Source organism: Ambystoma mexicanum, chromosome 12, assembly GCF_040938575.1.
Source record: "Ambystoma mexicanum isolate Mex_15411 chromosome 12, UKY_AmexF1_1, whole genome shotgun sequence".
NCBI classification, from domain to species: Eukaryota; Metazoa; Chordata; class Amphibia; order Caudata; family Ambystomatidae; genus Ambystoma; species Ambystoma mexicanum.
The window spans coordinates 684,035,110-684,052,737 of NC_090936.1; positions in this window are offsets into that span (position 1 = coordinate 684,035,110).

Genomic DNA, 17,628 nt, shown 5'->3' on the forward strand with positions numbered 1-17,628 from the left:
TACAGTACGTATAATAAGCAAAATGTGCTTCCTGCACATAAGCCATTGCAGGAAGTGTTCACGCAGTATGATTTCAAGGTTATTTACGCAATTAATGAAGTGAGGTCCTCTCAGACGTCTATAAACACGTGTTTGAAAGATTCCTTCTCACTAAAGACCTTACATAAATGGCACATTTAATGGTTTCTTGCTATACTAGTGCAGGCCCAGACAATTCCAAATGTATCTTACATTTCAAACTAAATTTCAAAATAATTTCTCTAATATTTTTCACGATGGCACACACCAACTCGAAGATGAGGATGAAGGGATTTTATTTTAATTTTCAATGTGGCTAGCAGCTGTCCCTCACCTTCTAACCTATGGATGGACAATCCCCTCTAATGAAGGCTTTCTTACATCTTGGACTGGTACTAGTTAAGGAATAAGCCCCAAGCCGAAGGGGCATTACCTGATTCAGTAATGCCCCTTCAACGAGGAGTTTATTGCTGTTAGTACCCCAGCCCAATAGAATAGTGTGTTGTACCCTTGTGAGGTGCTCTGACGTTTTGCAAGTCCATTCTCCCTTTTCATGGCAGTCATTTAAAACATCAAAAAAGTAAACCAAGAAGATGTCCCCCATGGAACAGGAGAGGGGACTCTCCATGGTGGTCATTACAAATATCGAAAATATAGAAAAAAAAGTAAACAAAATAGAATGGGACTACATGTAGTCCCTTCTCACTTTCCATGGCATCGTGTCGCAGATCGGAAGCGGACATGCCAGCGACAGAAGTGTAGCCGGTGCATCCGCGCCTGAAATGGAACAGAAAGGAGAAGACAAGTGGGGCGCAAGGGGGATGCAGAGAAATCTGTGGAAAAGTGGCGTGCAGGTGGGTAGCGCAGTGGGGGCTCTTACCTTAATTCCCCGTCAGGGGTGATGGCAGCCTGCAGCCATGAGGAGGCTCAGAGCGATGGGATTACTGCATTTTAATGCCTCCATTCTGAGCCTTCCCAACGGCTGGGAGGACAAAGCCATGCCCCTGCCGGGTACTAATGATCGGTAACCCCTACTACCTAAAAGCTGTTTATCTATAGCTGATACCCTAAAGGCAGACACCTTATCTACCTAGACTTCCTCAGGGAAATGCATAGATGAAACCTAACAGGTAACCCATTTGAATACTGCCTTCCAATCACTCTTGGGTACTTGCCTGATATTTCACATCCTTCTACTCCTTTCCCTAACGTTCTATTCTCCCTTTTTCTCGGATTTGCTACTCTCTTCCTTTCCTTTTCTCGCTCCCTCTTCCCACTCTCCCTCTCTGTCTCTTATTTGTCCTTCCAATGGTATCTCTCTTTCTCAAACCTACTATCCTCTTACTCACTGATGTTCATCCCACAACTGTCTACCCCAGACCCTGATCTTACTCTGTACTACACTACACCTCTGACCTCTTCACACTACTTCTTTGTCCACACTACTACTACTCAAACCTCCTGACTACTACCACTCCCAATTCACCACTACTACTCCCACCTCCTCTCCACTACTGTGCTTCCTACTACTCCCTCCTCTACTCTACATCCCTCCTCCACACTACTATCACTCTACCCCACCTTCTACTCACTCACCCTCCATTCCCTCCCTCAGTCACCTTTCACTCACCTTATTCACTCCTTACCCACCACTTTCACTCACACACCTTACCCATACACACTCGCAACACAGTACCACTTTCTCTCACCAGCCAATACACACCTTTGCTATAAACTACCTGCACCCTCCATTCCATCATCCTTCCTTGTTTGAGACTTTTGGTCTGCCTCCCCTCCTCCACTCATCTTACCCAAGCATCCCACACCATCCTATTTATTGTCTCTTATATCCCACCTTTCCTGCCTCCTTGGTTTTCCCCTTCTGATTTCCCAGTACAATCTTTCCCTGTCTCTCCCACCCAAGAGGCATTGAAGACATCAAAACACATATAAGGGGGTCTAAGTGGAAGCTTATTGGCTGGGATAAGCACCTATGACATGCACAGACTACATATTATGCAGAATAAAGTGCTAGGAGCAGTTCTGGGCCTCGCAAGTGGAGACCATGTAACAAGCGCAAGGCAATCGCTTTATTGGTTGCCAATAGAAGCATGTGTTACTTACAGAATATTAACGATTACCTTCAAGTGCACACTTGAGAGAATACCAGCATACTTGCAGAACTTTATCTTAGACTGATCTAACGGTAGAGAGTTAAGATCCAGTGTGCAGAATGTACTCTCTCTTCCAAGAAGTAGAACCGCAAAAGCCCAGAAGGGAGCATTCCATCTGATAGCCCCCAAACTCTCGAACAGTCTGCCAAAAGACCTAAGATTCCAGAATTCCTTGATAGTCTTTAAGAAAGAGCTGAAAACCCACCTCTTCGCTTAATGGCTGCTCCCACTTCATAATCTTCACTTGCATTTTCTCACACTCATCAAGTGATAACTGTTATCTGTTAATGGGTCTGTAATTGTCCAGTGCCTTTATGCCTGAGTGTCCACAGCATGCTATGTAAATGTTCGTAAAGTAAAAAAAGGAAAGTAAAAGTCCCACCCCTTTCTATTATGCAGGTCCACCGGAGATCATCAATAGAGGTTCGCTACAATCAAAGTTCCCATTCATATGAGTGTCCAAGTTTTTAGTATGCAAGTCTCTATTAAAGAGCCACTCCCTGGCTTTGCTACCAGTGAGCAGTTATCAAGGATTAAGCAGTTGAAATTCTGTTCTGAAATGCTGTTCAGTAGTTTTGATGCAGGTAGCATGGTGGCTGTGAGGAACAGATGGCAGTCTTGTACAGATCTACTGACATGCTATTTGACCCCATCACTATGTCGAACAGTAGTGCAGGTTGTTAAACTGGCGGTTGGGGTGCACTGGCTATCCCTCGAGCGGCTTTGGCAGGATGTTCTCTCTTCAGTCGACCGCTGTAGCTGCTGGGATCTGTAGTTCTCTAGAATAAATAGTGAAAGACTGCCCAGAATTGTGAAATGGATGTATGGAATGATCAAACATGGCACAATATTCAATTACACAGGTACATAGGAAAGAGACAGAGGCTGAGGCCCTACCAACATCCACCTTTCCCCTCTGGAGTAGGACTGGCTCTAATTTCCACACATGATGGACTCCCTCCACTGACTGAGAGGGGTTCCCATTCCTTTTGGCCAGAGTCAGACTACTGACCCTGCCACATACATCTGTCAAGAAATGTATATATTTACGGTAAAGTAAAGTTATACCTAGGGAACACTTTACAGTACTCATCAGTCTGAAGCTTATTCAATAAAAGATTGTTTTTAAGATCCTAATCACACATGTGCCCCTATTCCTTAATTGGTTTATATCCCTAAATGCACAATCTTCAACATCTAGTTTGTAATTTATTCTAGTCAAAAAACCACTACATCTTACAAAGTGTTCACTGTTTTTTCCTCTGCTCTAAATACATACTTCAAAACACATAAACCCTCATTACGAGTTTTCACAGTAGTTTGGTGGTGATTCTGCCAAATTACCACCAAACAGATTTACCTTTACTGCCACTTGGTAACACATATTTACTGCAGGATTACAAGTGGTGGTAGGCAGTATAAGTCCCAATTTGTGGAGTCCACAGGACTCTGGGGATTTCAGAGAAATTACCACCCACCTTTGGTAATTTTGCCAGCAGTCATTCTGCTGATTTTGCAGATTTGTGGCCGTAAGGTGGAGGATTTAACTGTAGCATGATGGTGGAGGTAAACCCTCCACTCCATGGCCAAACTCCGGATTTGGCAGACTGGTAAAAGTGGTGGTAATTCCGTTACCACCACTATTTTCCCATTCCACCAAACTTGGAATGAAGAGAATTGAATGCTCTTTCACATAAAAAGCAATCCTTTGTAAAGGAACTAAGGTCAACAGTAATGTCAAGCCAAGTTCAGATCTAATCAGTGCTATAGGTGTGGACCACAGTAAGCCCAACATTGTTTTTGAAATCACACCCACCAATACATCAAGCCAATTTGCAGTCAGTTATTCTCATTTGTAGTCGATAGAGCATAGCAGGACTAATCTTTTGTTAATGGCTGTGATCATAGGATCAAAGGCTCCTAAGGAGGTGACAACGGGTAGGAACATGTTATGGATTGTTGTTCATACATATCCTCTAACACACATAGATAATTTCAGTTACTTACTCCACCCACTCCTTCCCAATAAACTATTAAAAATGCATCCATTTCCTAATTTTTATACCAAAACTCTTTTTTTTTTCGTTTTTGGGACAATAGTTTAGGAAAGTACTATACAATGGCAATTAAACTTCTCTGAAGATGTGTACCAGGGACATCAAAAACAACTTCTTCAGCATAGGCCAGCCAGTTTTTGTGGTCCGCGCCAAACTCTGTTGTGTATTTATTCACAATACAAAGAGCTTCCCCTCTATCTGCTAAACAGAGATTAAATTAAGAGGGGGCAAGTATGTACCACTTTTTTATTCGCTGATTTGTGTCCACATCTTTAGAAAAAGAATTGTTGAAGTTAAGTCTCACTCTCATGCCCACCCCAGGCTGGAAACCTGTCTGAAACATTGCAAGAATAATGTTGGTTTCTGTTTAGAGTGTTAACTCCTTTACTAATAGGGATGCAAACATTTTGCTAGTTACCGCAAGCAGAGTCATATGTGAGGACTGGCTTGTTTTATTTTTTAACTACAGGGATCAGATGTAATTAAGTCCATGTTTTTGGACATATCATGTCAACAATAATTCTTCTGAATGACTTCTCTAAGATAATTGATAATTTGCGAAGTTGGGACTTAATCCCCATGTTAGAAATACCATTAGGACAAGGGACGCGCACCACTTTTACATTTTATAATCACCTTACAGATGTCATGCTTTGAAAAGGTGGCCACCCATTCAATCTTGCATGGATTCTTAGAAGCAGTTTCAACTACTTTTTCCAAAATAAAATGCTTTTTAATATATACAAGCAAGTCTGGCTCCATAACAAGGTTCATTTTCAAAATGGTTTGATCGACAATTTTATTTGCAAGTAATGTCCAAAATGTTTTCATTTCATTTTATCCTTTCAAATATCTAACATCTCTTACCATTTCCTATGTAGTTCATATTCCCTATGAGTTTTTAATCAATTTTTAAATTGATGTTTTATTTTCATCCATTTCTTAATTTTACAACCCTAGGATCTGTGCATGCATGACATGACCTGTCTCAGGGTTCTATGTTTTTCTTTCTTTTTCTTTGAAACCACAGAACCATACAGTTTAATCAAGTCATCTTTTTTGATCGCAGTACACTTTGTAGACTTGAGAGCACATGTTTCAGACCAAGCTATCCATTTCACAGAAAAAAGTATTTGGACTAACTGATGACACCTTCAGATTCAGAGCCCAGCAATGACTTTCACACATATACTTGCTCCTGCATAAGCATCAGATTATTGTCAGACCACACCTTTTGATTTGTAGATTAATTTGTTTCACACTGCTCTACCTTAGAAGAATGTCAAACCTATCTGCCCACCATTCCCAGGAGAATCGCAGATAGACATGATGGCTTGCCTTGTTTATTTTTACCTTTAATGCATCAAGCAAAATAGCTGATCCAAGTGATGTAAACTAAAAGTCAATAATTAACTTTGTTTTCCCATTACCATTACCCCAAGTTGGACTTCTTGGGATTTCATTCAGCATGACCAAGCCACAATCTCTAATACATTCCACCCAGATAGCACCTTGAACAATAGTTCTGTGACATGCCACTTCTGCTTTTTAATGCTTCAAAATCAACCCAATCTTCATAACCATCACTGTACCCTAAATCTGGACCTTTTGCATTGAGTTTTCCTACCAAAATGATCTTGCCGAACACACAATTCTTTCCAATATTCCAACTTTGTGCCTATGCAACAAGAGAGCTTTTTTTTATTAGTAGAATAATGTACAATAAAATAAAATAAATGTATCTTGTTCAGTAGTCCCCGCCCAAGATAATGAAGCAGGCAAAACAGAATCACACCTACAGGCCATTGGAATGTCATCAAATTTTAGGCACATTTTAGCTGCTATGGGAACATTCCTTTTGGGTTGACCAAAAGTTCCCTTTTTTGCCAGCTGTCAGAGACAATAATATCCATTCAAACATAGGCAAGAGGTCAAGTAATTAAACCTCTTGATGGAGAATAACTTTATGATTATACAGAAATGATTTTGGCTTCCCTTCAATGGGAAAGCTTTTATATACTTTCGTATTACATGACAGCAGGTGTGATAAATGTTACCAATCTTTAGGACCTCAACAAAAGTACAGATTGCAACACTTTTAGCAACAATATGAGTCATTTTCTTTCACAACATGTAGTGAGGAGGCAGATTCAATACAGAAGGTACGCCGCGAGGTAAGCTACCGCCTGTCCCAGCCCCTGCCTCTCGGTGCCCCCTTGATGCTCTTCACTGAGTGTCCTGGGGGTCCGAATTCCCCTGATCTCCCTCCCCCCACCTGACCATTGATCGTCCTCTATGTGCGCTGTGAGGCCCACAGGAATGTGGCGCATCATAAAAATTAAAATTAATAAATATGAATAAATAAAATACCACTTTCCTCTTAACCACATTATTCAATCCACGTTTTACTCTCAGAATATCTCCAGTCTTTATACCAGTAGCCTAAATGTAAGTGCTATCAAACTACAGATCAATTAGCTTGCACAGTGCAGGCACAAAGTGTGGAGCAGTCAGTGCTGTCAGAGCACTGTTGGTGTTATCTGACAAGTCTTTCTGCTGTGTCCGTGTGCCGGAAAGAGGAGCCTACTATCCCTCATATTCCCTGGTGTACCGCAGAGCGGGCTAAGGAATGCAGACGCAGAGTGTGGAGCAGTCAGTGCAGTCCATGAAGGGAGGAAGGAGGGTTGACTCCTTCCACATACTGGCAGAGCAGAGAAGAGCTATGGAACTTTGGAAACCCGTGTGACCACGTGACGAGTGGGTGCTGAGTGTTACATGTGGCCGTGTGCCTGGATTGTGCTGTAGTTGCAACTACTGCTGTCTTACGTACAACCTTTTCTGCCGGAGCCTTTTCAAAACACCAGCCTGAAGGCATTTTACACTGGTTGCTCTTGCTTGGAGGCAATTGAGCACAGAGTAACTTACTCACCGAGGTTCAGCAAGATAATTCTAATCTGACTCAGCTGCTACCCAACTCGAGTGCGTGATTGTGCGCATTTAAAGGGTGCCGAGATGATCATTCTAGCGGCCCGGCAGGTGAGTGGAGAGACTTTTACTGTTGAATATATCCCGGTCCTATTGCAGCGTGTTGGTAAGGTAAGAGCATCTACCTGTTACCTTTTGTCTTGGAACAAGGCAATGATGCACAAAGTGACACTGCGCAGTGGGGGGTCCATCACAAACGCAATAATTTGAGAAGTCAAACAAAACATGACTCGGCCAAAAATACTAAACATATCTCACCATCTCAAGAGGAAATTACAGCGTTCTTTGGTTCTAAACCATGGGCTGAACCCCGACACTCATCAATGTCACTGGAGGACAATGGGCAATTCCTCTCACAAGCCCTTGACAATAACAACTCTCTGCTGAAATTAGAGGTAAATCTGAAAGGGCCTCTATGGGTGGTGAACCAGTAATACCTGAAACAAAAAACCTGGAAGACGTAATTGAAATTAATCGATCTGACACACCGGACATGGCAGTCTTTGCATCACACTCAGACTCAGCCAGTACAGAGGAGTCAGATAGCGAGAGCGAGATAACTAGTGCTAACTATAATAATACATCTAGGAACTATTACAAAGGTGCAAAGCCTTATTTTGCTGCATTGGAGACAAAGATAGATGGCCAAGCGACAACACTGGTATTGGTAATGCAGGAATTGCGCTCTGACAAAGCTCTTACTTTGAAACTCCTTGATTTGCTCACATCCCTCACGAATAACATTGATAAGAAAGCAACAACGGCAGCAGTGCCGAGGGCACAAGTACGTCACAATAGGCAGCCATGTTGCCCAGCGGAAACGCTGACTGAAAATAAAGATAACAATGTAAAGAAATTAACAGCACTTCCAGAGAAGAGCAGGGTAAAATCTTCTACGAGTTGGGACTTTGAGGAAGTACACATTCCCCCATCAACTGAATTGAAAAATGAGCTTAAAAAAAGCGACAATTACAGATTCCATATGTTCTGCCCATATTGAAAGAACCAGAGCCATTACCAACAAAGGTCAAACAAAAAAGGGTCATAGGAAGGAACAGCAACTGTGTATACAGAGGTACATTGTTTCAAAATAGCGTTACAGATGGCACCATCTGTCAGGCTTATTTGCAGGGACCTGTGAAAATCGGGGGTAAAAGAGTGTTGGAAAACTTTCACCCAACGTCTTCGGAACTAAAAAAAGAGAAGACCTTTGGGGGCAAGGAGGATCTCTCTCCCAATCTGCCAAGTAGAAATTGAAAAGTATGAGCAGAGGACCTTAAAAACAAATCATGACGCTCTACAGACTGTTGACTCAAAGATGATATACCCCATCATTCATCCAAGCGCCCTAAAAGATAAGGGCACGTGGATTATTTTGTGAGAGAAGGCCCCCACAGTGTACAGCCCTTTTTTAAACAGAACTGCTCTTTTATCAATTTTTAAACAATTGCCATATTTGGAAGTCATACAGTCCACGTACCATACTAAAAATAGAATTACCACTATGGAACAGTAACGCAAATTGGGCACTAGTAGAGTTTGCTCCACCCATCATGGTTGCCCTGTTAAAAACCCATTCAGAGCTGCTACATCAGGCAGGTTATACCATGATTGCATGTAGAAAAATCAGAGGGCCGACGAATATCATAGAAAAACAAATATCAGTAAGTAGACTTACTATCACGCAAACCTCAGAGAGAGCAGCCCTAAGAGCTTCATAATCGCAGAGCTGTCTTGCATGGGACAAAGCATCGACTTCCGAACATTGGCTACCGCTGTGTTCTTACAATGGTGCCAACTGACAACTTGAAAGTACACCTGTTTTGAGTTGGGCATCTTAATAAACATGGATTTCGTTCCTTTCTGACACATCCCATGGGCCAAGGTTTATTGAAGGAAGCAGAATTTTTCTACTACAAGAGACCTGGTGTACTAAGCTCTTCCATATTGACGGCTAACAAATTTTGACTAACAACGCCTCCCCCCTCAATAAAAGGGAGGGATGGTGGTGGTTTGGCCTAAGGGGCAAACGCACACCTGAGATTAATTCCATTGTCTAATACAAAGAAATCAGCTAATATTGTAATAGAAATATTGCAACTTCCTTCTTCGTTATCAGATAATGTGCTGATTATCAACATCGACGACCAACCGGGAGGTGCCCAAACCAGTGCGATACAGAACATATTAATAGGAACCATACCACATTGGTTGGAGAAAACTCCCAATGGACAAGTGGTGCTAGCGGGCGACTTAAACAAAGGAACTTTACATCTGATGGATGCTGTTTCTGCCGGGTGTTACAATTCTTGGTGGAACATTATGGACTTTTACGATTTCAATTTCTTAACATTGCTACCTACTAACAAACCCAAATTGTAATATACTTGGTCCAATGGTATTGCAAAACCATTCATAGACTATGTGGTAGCTGACCGTGAGTTGAGCGTTAAATGTAGCCCTGTTGCAATAACTCATAACACCTTGGTGATCACGGGGCATTATGCTGGTCCTCAAAATTAAATAGAACACCTTAGATAACTGAGAGATGGTGTTGAGGTAACTGCGGACTACGCGGGGCATCGACTCTGATGGGATAGCAGAGATACCAAACTGTTAAAAGGGATTTTAAACTAAAGTACCTTTGACCTAAAGGCTGCGTTAGTAGCAGCTGAGTGGGACTTGGCAAAGATGGAAAAAGCTCTGATACAACCACTTAATAAAGTGAAGCATAATTGCAATATGCTTAGTCCAATGGTATTGCAAAATTATTCATAGACTATGTGGTAGCTGACCCTGAGTTGAGCGTTAAATGTAGCCCTGTTACGATAACTCATTACACCTTAGTGATCACGGGGCATTATGTTTGTTCACGAAATTAAATAGCATGCCTACAATAACTGTGAGATGTGTTGAGGTAACTGCGGACTATGCGCGGCATCGACACTGATGGGATAACAGTGATAGCAAACTGTTAAATGGAATTTCAAACCAAAGTACCTTTGACCTAAAGGCTACGTTAGTAGCGGCTGAGTGGGACTTGGCAAAAATGTTAAAAGCTCTGATACAACTACTTAATAAAGTGATGCATTGTCCAACAAGGAAATCTATTACATGTAGTTTTAAACTTTTTGATTATGCTATACTAGAAATTGAAAAAACTACACCATAGGGAGCGAGAGGCAGTAAGAAGTAATGCCAACATAGAACCACATCTCAAAAAGAGAATGCTAACCAATTTGACTACTAATCTCAGAAACTGGCAAAAAATGCATAAGGCATCTCTTAGAGGTTCAAGCTGGCAGAAATTATTTCAGTGGTGGAAAATGCACAACACAGTAAGGCTCTGGCGAAATTATAATAACTATCGCAAGTCCCTTTTACTGGTTGAAATTAACCCTATATCACAGAAGGTTTGGACATCATATATTCAGCAACTGTCCTATGTCCCAGTGGAACTACCCTTGGAGTCTGGTTTTGTTGGTCTTCCGGAGGAGGTGGAGGGAGACTTAATTAAAGGGGGCTCAATTGCAGCAGAGATAAACCTACAACGCTTAATAGTAAAAATCTAAAGCTTCACGGGCCCCTGACCCCGAGGGGATTCCAAATTTGATGTTCAAGGATAATCCTATACAGTGGGCAATGGGAATAGTGGTCCTTTTTACCCATGTTATTGAGACGGGGAATGTTCCAGACAGTTGGAGGCAATCCATACTGGTTCCAATCTTAAAAAAGGGTGAATGACTGGAACCATCGAACTACTGCCTTCTGGCGATGATGGATGCCTGCCAGAAACTATTTGCACATATACTGTCTGAACAGGTCACAACCTGGTTGGAAGCAAAGAACATTTTGAGTACCTTCCAAACGGGATTTAGGAAGAAATACAGTGCCACAACTAATATAGTTGAGTTAGAGTTCTTCACTGAGTTGAGAACACATGGGAAAAAAATACACAATATTGTTGTTACATGAACTTTTCCAAAGCCTTTGACTTGGTATCAAGACCAAGGATTTGTTCAAAACTTGAAAAATGGGGCATTGATCCAGTGCTGCCTTACTACATACAATCATTCTACACAAACACAACCATTGTAATACGACTTAGCTCAGAGGGTAATCTCTCTGAATATACACCCATAAACCAGGGTTTATAACAGGGCTGTGTATTGGGCCCTATCTTGTACAACACATATAGAGCGGACATGGAACCTGCCTTCAAGTCTGCACGTAATATTCCACCCAGGTTAAATGGCACAAAAGTCATCAGCCTGTCGTATGTTGATGACATTATACTCTTCGACCAGACACAGATAGGCCTAAAGCGAACTCTGGATGCACTTTCCAAATATGCAAAGGAAAATGAAATGGTCATAAACAAAACAAAGACCAAAATAATGTGCTTTGGCGGGGCACAGGTAGATGCTGGGAAATTAAAATGGCGGATGGAAAATGTAGTCATAGAGAACGCACAGGAAGTACTGTATTTGGGTTTTCCCATTACAGTAAGGCCATCCTCGTCATATTACAACGTCATTATATAAGCAGAAATTTGGACACAACGATGGCTGGCCATTAAAAATCATTTTGAGCATCACGGCGGTTGCAATGCTGAGGGTCTTGTAGAAATGCATAAGGTCAGCCCAGTTCCCTCAATATTGTATGCATTAGAGGTTCTGCCCTCAGCGCATGTAATATAGCTCGAAAACCTGGAGGCAAAATTATTTCATTCAATCATTAATTTGCCCAAAGGTGTGCCAGTGGAAGCTTTGAGACTAGAGTATGGTCTTCAATCGCTGTTCTCAATATGGTTGGTGAAAAAGGTGCTGCTATTTGCGAAACTGAGGAAAACAAGCCATTGCTCGAATGATTTGCTACAGTTGTTTGGGAAAAATGTGCTTGTGAACAGACAGAATTATTTTGTCTTGGACCTGCACACCCACGCTAATAAATATCTGGCTGAATTAGGTCTTCAATCGAAGATGCTTGAGAGCTGCCCAGATTACGAAAGAGTAATTAAGAGAAAGGCACAGGAATGGGACACAGCTAACAGCGTTAATAAACTCCATGGCCTCAAGAGATATAGGAATACTCATCTCAGAGTTTCAGGGTCGGAAGGCCTCACAGCTACCTAACTAAATGGTCAGTCCTGAGCTGAAGAGATTTACAATGCAACTTCGACTAAATATTTTGTGGACCAAAGAGTTCACCAGTCAATGGAGGAACAACTCAGCACAGGATGGCATGTGTAGGTGCTGTAACCTTGAGGTTGAAACTAGTCGTCACATATTGACTGCATGTGGAGCTTTGTCAAGTCTCTATAGCAGAGGGTATGGAAAATTGGTTAGCTCCTTGGAAATCATAAGTGGGTATCAATTTTGGGCCACATCGTTGGGGGCCAAATCGGTTGTAATGAATGCTGCTTCTTTTTATATTTGGTAGAGAGTTACGAGGGACATATTAGATTAATAACACTAAGAAGGACATTTCTCATAGTATGATATTAAACAGAGCCGGGAAAAACAATCTAAATACTGTAATTTCCTTTTATGAAGGACCATTTGTTTGGTCATGTTATGATGAATGTTTGTATATGTATTGTATCAATTTATGTTGTTGTATTTGATATTAAATGTGCTTAAAGTTTTGAAATTAAACTAATACACAATAAAATAAGAAAAAGAAAATTCATGTTTTTTAAAGTTACTACCAGACACAACTTTACACTTAGTCCAACATATAACAACATCAAAACATAGGGTTAACCTCACCCAAAGTTAACCCCAAGATAGCGGGAGACTTAAGAGGTATTAAGACCTGCAAGAGAACAGTACTTTGTGGGGAGTGTACCTTTTCTTTTTTCCTTGATCTGAGAACTATCAGATTTGGGATTTCTTTAAACATTTTTAATATTCAATCTTGGTTATTGCACTACCCAAAAAGCTATTAAACAGATCTTCTTTGCAAATTGTTTGTGGATCTCCCACCGTGCATATCCTTTAACCCATGGTTGTATTTCTTTAGGTTTTACCAAAGTACAATTGTGTTCTTTGATTTGATGTCTCCTGGGCACTCCTTCCCTCAGCTTCACCTACCAGTTCAACCAAGGGCAAGGTTACTATATGTATAATATTGTCTTTTATAGTCACATTTATCTTGTTTACAGACAGAACAGCAAAATGTTCCTTCATGGGTCCCGACTGCAATGGCTTAGATAATTTTGCTTATCATTGTGCTTATTAGCCTACATTGTCTAATATCTGTCAAGATCTTTTTTGTTTGCGAGGGATACTTGTTAATTGTAAGTCATAGCAATTGTCACTTATGTTTCACAATGTGGCATTTAAAGCATTGGTGGTGATAGTTTCGTTCTTATTCTTTTTCCTTTAATCGTGGTCTTTGTTTTTCTATTATTCTCACCACAAATCACTATTCTCTTGTTTGGCTTTACTGCCTCCTTAAAATGATTGCTCGATTTTTGTTGTTTTTTAACTTCCTTCTAAGTGGTTAAAGGCTCAAGCAAGACTGAGGATTTGACAGCCCTCCAAATAGCGTTGTTCTGTTTATCAGAAATTCTGTCTTGACTATGGCCCATTATAAACAAATAATGTTCAGATGATTCCAACACTGGTAGACATGCAAACTCCTATTCTACTTTTTTTTTTACACAATTAAAATTCTAGCAAAATGATGTCTCTTTTGTATTCAAAAATGGCATTTATATATCCATGTACGTTACTGTGCAATTTTCATAGCGATACAAGATTGCAATACTAAGTGTAACACTTTCAGGGAAGTTTGTGCAGAGGTTGATGTGTATTTCACAATAGGGTGCCTTTGTTGTAGATCTTTCTCTAGAGCCAAGTTTCTTGAAAAGGAGATCCATTCTTCTTCAGCTTCACCTCTATTTGCACAATTATCATTATCAAGGCCATTGTCTCTCCGGGTTGCAATGTCCATCACATCTTGTGTAAAATGATACCCGTTAGCACTATTTATAAATGACATACTTTCTGCAGAATGAATTTCCTTGTCCACTCTTATACAGGTCCATCACAAAGAGTTGCCTGTGGTCAAAGCACTCCCACAGCAGATTGTACCTAAGGAGAGTAATCAATTGAAGGAGGAGACACAATGGAAAATGATGGTGCACACTCTTGTAAGTCAATTTCATCTACCTGACCAGAAACAGAGGGCACTTTGCCATGCTGAACTTTGTGCGTGAAGTCTTTTGTAATTTTGTGAAATTTCATAATTATGCATGGGTTTAACCTCAGTGTGCAACTTGATATTTGTATGTTGGGTGGTGTCTTTACCATGGGTGGGCAATTCTTTTCATGATCTGTTTTGAGACTATAAAGATTATACTTGGGGTAGCCATACCATACAAAGTGAGTACTGCTAAGAAATTTACATTTTGAGCTGGAAAGCATTTGGCCAGGTAATATTGCAAGACCCACCACAATCACAAATTCCAAAAACATAGTCCACAACATGGGACTTTTATGTTGGACAGTGTCCTTACCAGGAGTGTGATTTTTCTTATTCTTTTCATGATCTCTTTTAGACAGTCAATATTGGGAGTCCCACCACATTCATAAATTCCAAAATGAATCTGTTATGTCCAAAAAATAGGTGCAGCCTCAAACCTAAATTAAAAGTCTCTTACCAGGAATGATCAAGGTTCTCCATAAAAACAGAATATGTAAACTATATGATCAACAGCAACTGTTAAACACAGAGGAATCCACCCTAACTAAATGTGGAGCAAAAGTAATTTGGGAGTTCCAGTCTCCAGTGGCAAGATTTCTCATGCTTTAAAAATTGAGCTCTGTTGGCACATGACTCTTACTGCTAATACCCTCATGGCAGACATCATGTGCAATGGCTGTTTAGTGTTGAGGGCTTTACTGAGCATGTAACAAACTGCAAATTGTTGCGTACCTCGTGCCCCCTCCTTCTCCTCATCCTACCCCTTTAATGGAACACAATTTGAAGGTGACCATACAGTTTTCCTTTCTGAATTAAAACTAGTGAGCTACAGCAACTGCTGGACTCTCTACTTTTTTGGTTTTGCACAATGCCTAATAGCATTGGCCCAGTGATGAGCACCAAGTTAAAGGAGCTTTTCAGTGTACGGTATTCAATTGAGGAAATGAAGAAATGGCCTGAAACCCTTAGAGGTTCCCTCACACACAGTGGCATCTGCTACCACCGGGGGGTGGAGGGCAGCGTACCCCTCGAAGAAAATAATTAATCAATTCATTATCAGGATGAGTAAGTGCTGTGAGATGCAGTGGGGTATTGTATAGTGTACTGCAGGGTGTGGGAGGTGCTCTATCGGACTAGTGTTTGTCAACATTACAATAACGTTGCCTTTCCATTTCAATATTTTTAGCTGCCTGTGTGTGATCGCTGACACCCTGATTAAAGATGAAGAGTAAACTGTGGCCCAATTCAAATCCCTGTTGTCCCTTCTTCCTGGGATTAAAGTTATGTATAGAGTAATTGACCATGCTCAGAGAGCTCTGGCATGTAAATAGTGGACTATGATGTGAGTTAGAATTTACAGTTCTCATGCACTGACTGGTGGGGTGAAAATACATTGTTTTCTGTGTTGTGGATATATAAGGTGTTTATCTACAATACAGTGGTGCATGCCTCTTCACTCGTGTTCATTTGGAGAGGGTTAGCCGCCCTGGGAAACAGTTATCACCAGCCAAACAAGTGTATTCATTTTCTATGTGGCATATAGTTCTGGTGCACGAGGGCAGTGGGGTGTAACTTAAGGGGGTACACATACAAATGTTTATGTTGTGCAGTGCTGATGTGATTTGTTTGTGTACAGAACCATAATCGTGTACTACATACAAAACAGCGGATTGGGACATGATAGGTTTTTCGAGAATGAGGTTTCAGAAGAGAGGGCACCTATCTAGTAAATCACAGGCAAAGCAGCTGTTGAAAATACATATGTGATGTCTGAGGAGGGCATTTCCAAGAATGGCTAAGGCACAATGGTCATATTTGAAGAAATATTCAACATAGTCTTCTTCAAAGTAGCGCTGACCCCATATGTGAAAATGTGCTATGCCAATGATACCTGAAAACTCAGAATAATACAGGACAGTGATCCAAAACAGTACTCAGATGCGAGATTCATAAAGAAAGCCAGGGTTCAATACGATCAGGACTATTGCTGAGTCTATGGACATAAATCCATATGTAATTATATGCACATCAACTGATGTTTAAAGCAGGTTCAAATACGCATGAACAAGGCCAAGCTGATTGATGGCACCTCAAAGCTTTGGGTTGGGGTACTTATGTGAGAAATATTTCTACAGGACATTTACCCATTTTAAAAATATCCTACCATTTGTGGTTCAATGGAATGTGATGCACACAATATGTGATGGGACAATTTCAGTACATGTTCAATGAATAGGTTTTGAACAATTGATTGCATTAAAAAAGTGATTGTTTATCTAAATACTATGTCATTCTTAATTTGGAGCCATTTTTGGGGTAAAATGGTAGTGTAGGAGGAGGGTGAAATGGTACATGTTACATGTTTTCATCAACCATCATGGTGACAAGGGGAGAGGTGTGGGTAGGACAGAAGAGGGATTGTACTGAAATATCTGGGAACATAATAATAATAATTATTATTATTATTAATATTATTATTATAATAATCGATCACAAACACAGATTACAAAGTTTGGACCACCTGGAACAGACACACAATGTAGACTAATCTATCCAAAAGAATAGAAGCAAATGAAAATTCCACATAAAAAAAAAATAATACATTAACTGTATTCTGCGCAAAGCATTTGAAAGAAACACATTCAAGAAAATGTTGTGATGTCAGCAGATCAACTACAACAAAAGTGTGTTTGTTCACAGTAAATGTCAACGCACAAAAATAAATCTTTTCAGTTGTATGGATGTATACAGCAATCAGTATTAAACAGTCAATCTGAGATTTTAAAAAAACAATGCCTTTTAGAGAAAAGTGAACATTACATCACATTTGCTTTTTTCTTTGCAAGACTGAGAATCACCCTTATATAAGAAACATACAGAGACATAGGGCCTGATTTACTAAAAGGTTTTCAAATGGAAACGTCCTGTTGAAAACATGTTTGTGTGTTCAGGCCCATGAAGTGTAAATTGATATCGGCAGAAGCCTTATTGGAAATATTTTACAAAATCCCTGTTTAAAGAACAAAACATTGTATGGATAGGAACGTGGCTTCCACCTATTCCTCTTTCTGCTCCTCACTGAAAGAACAACTTCTTCACTCCCCTCCCTGATACCTCCCCCCTCTCTCTATCCCCTCCCTCCTTCTATTATCCTCTCTCTGTTCTCCTTATCTTTATCTGTC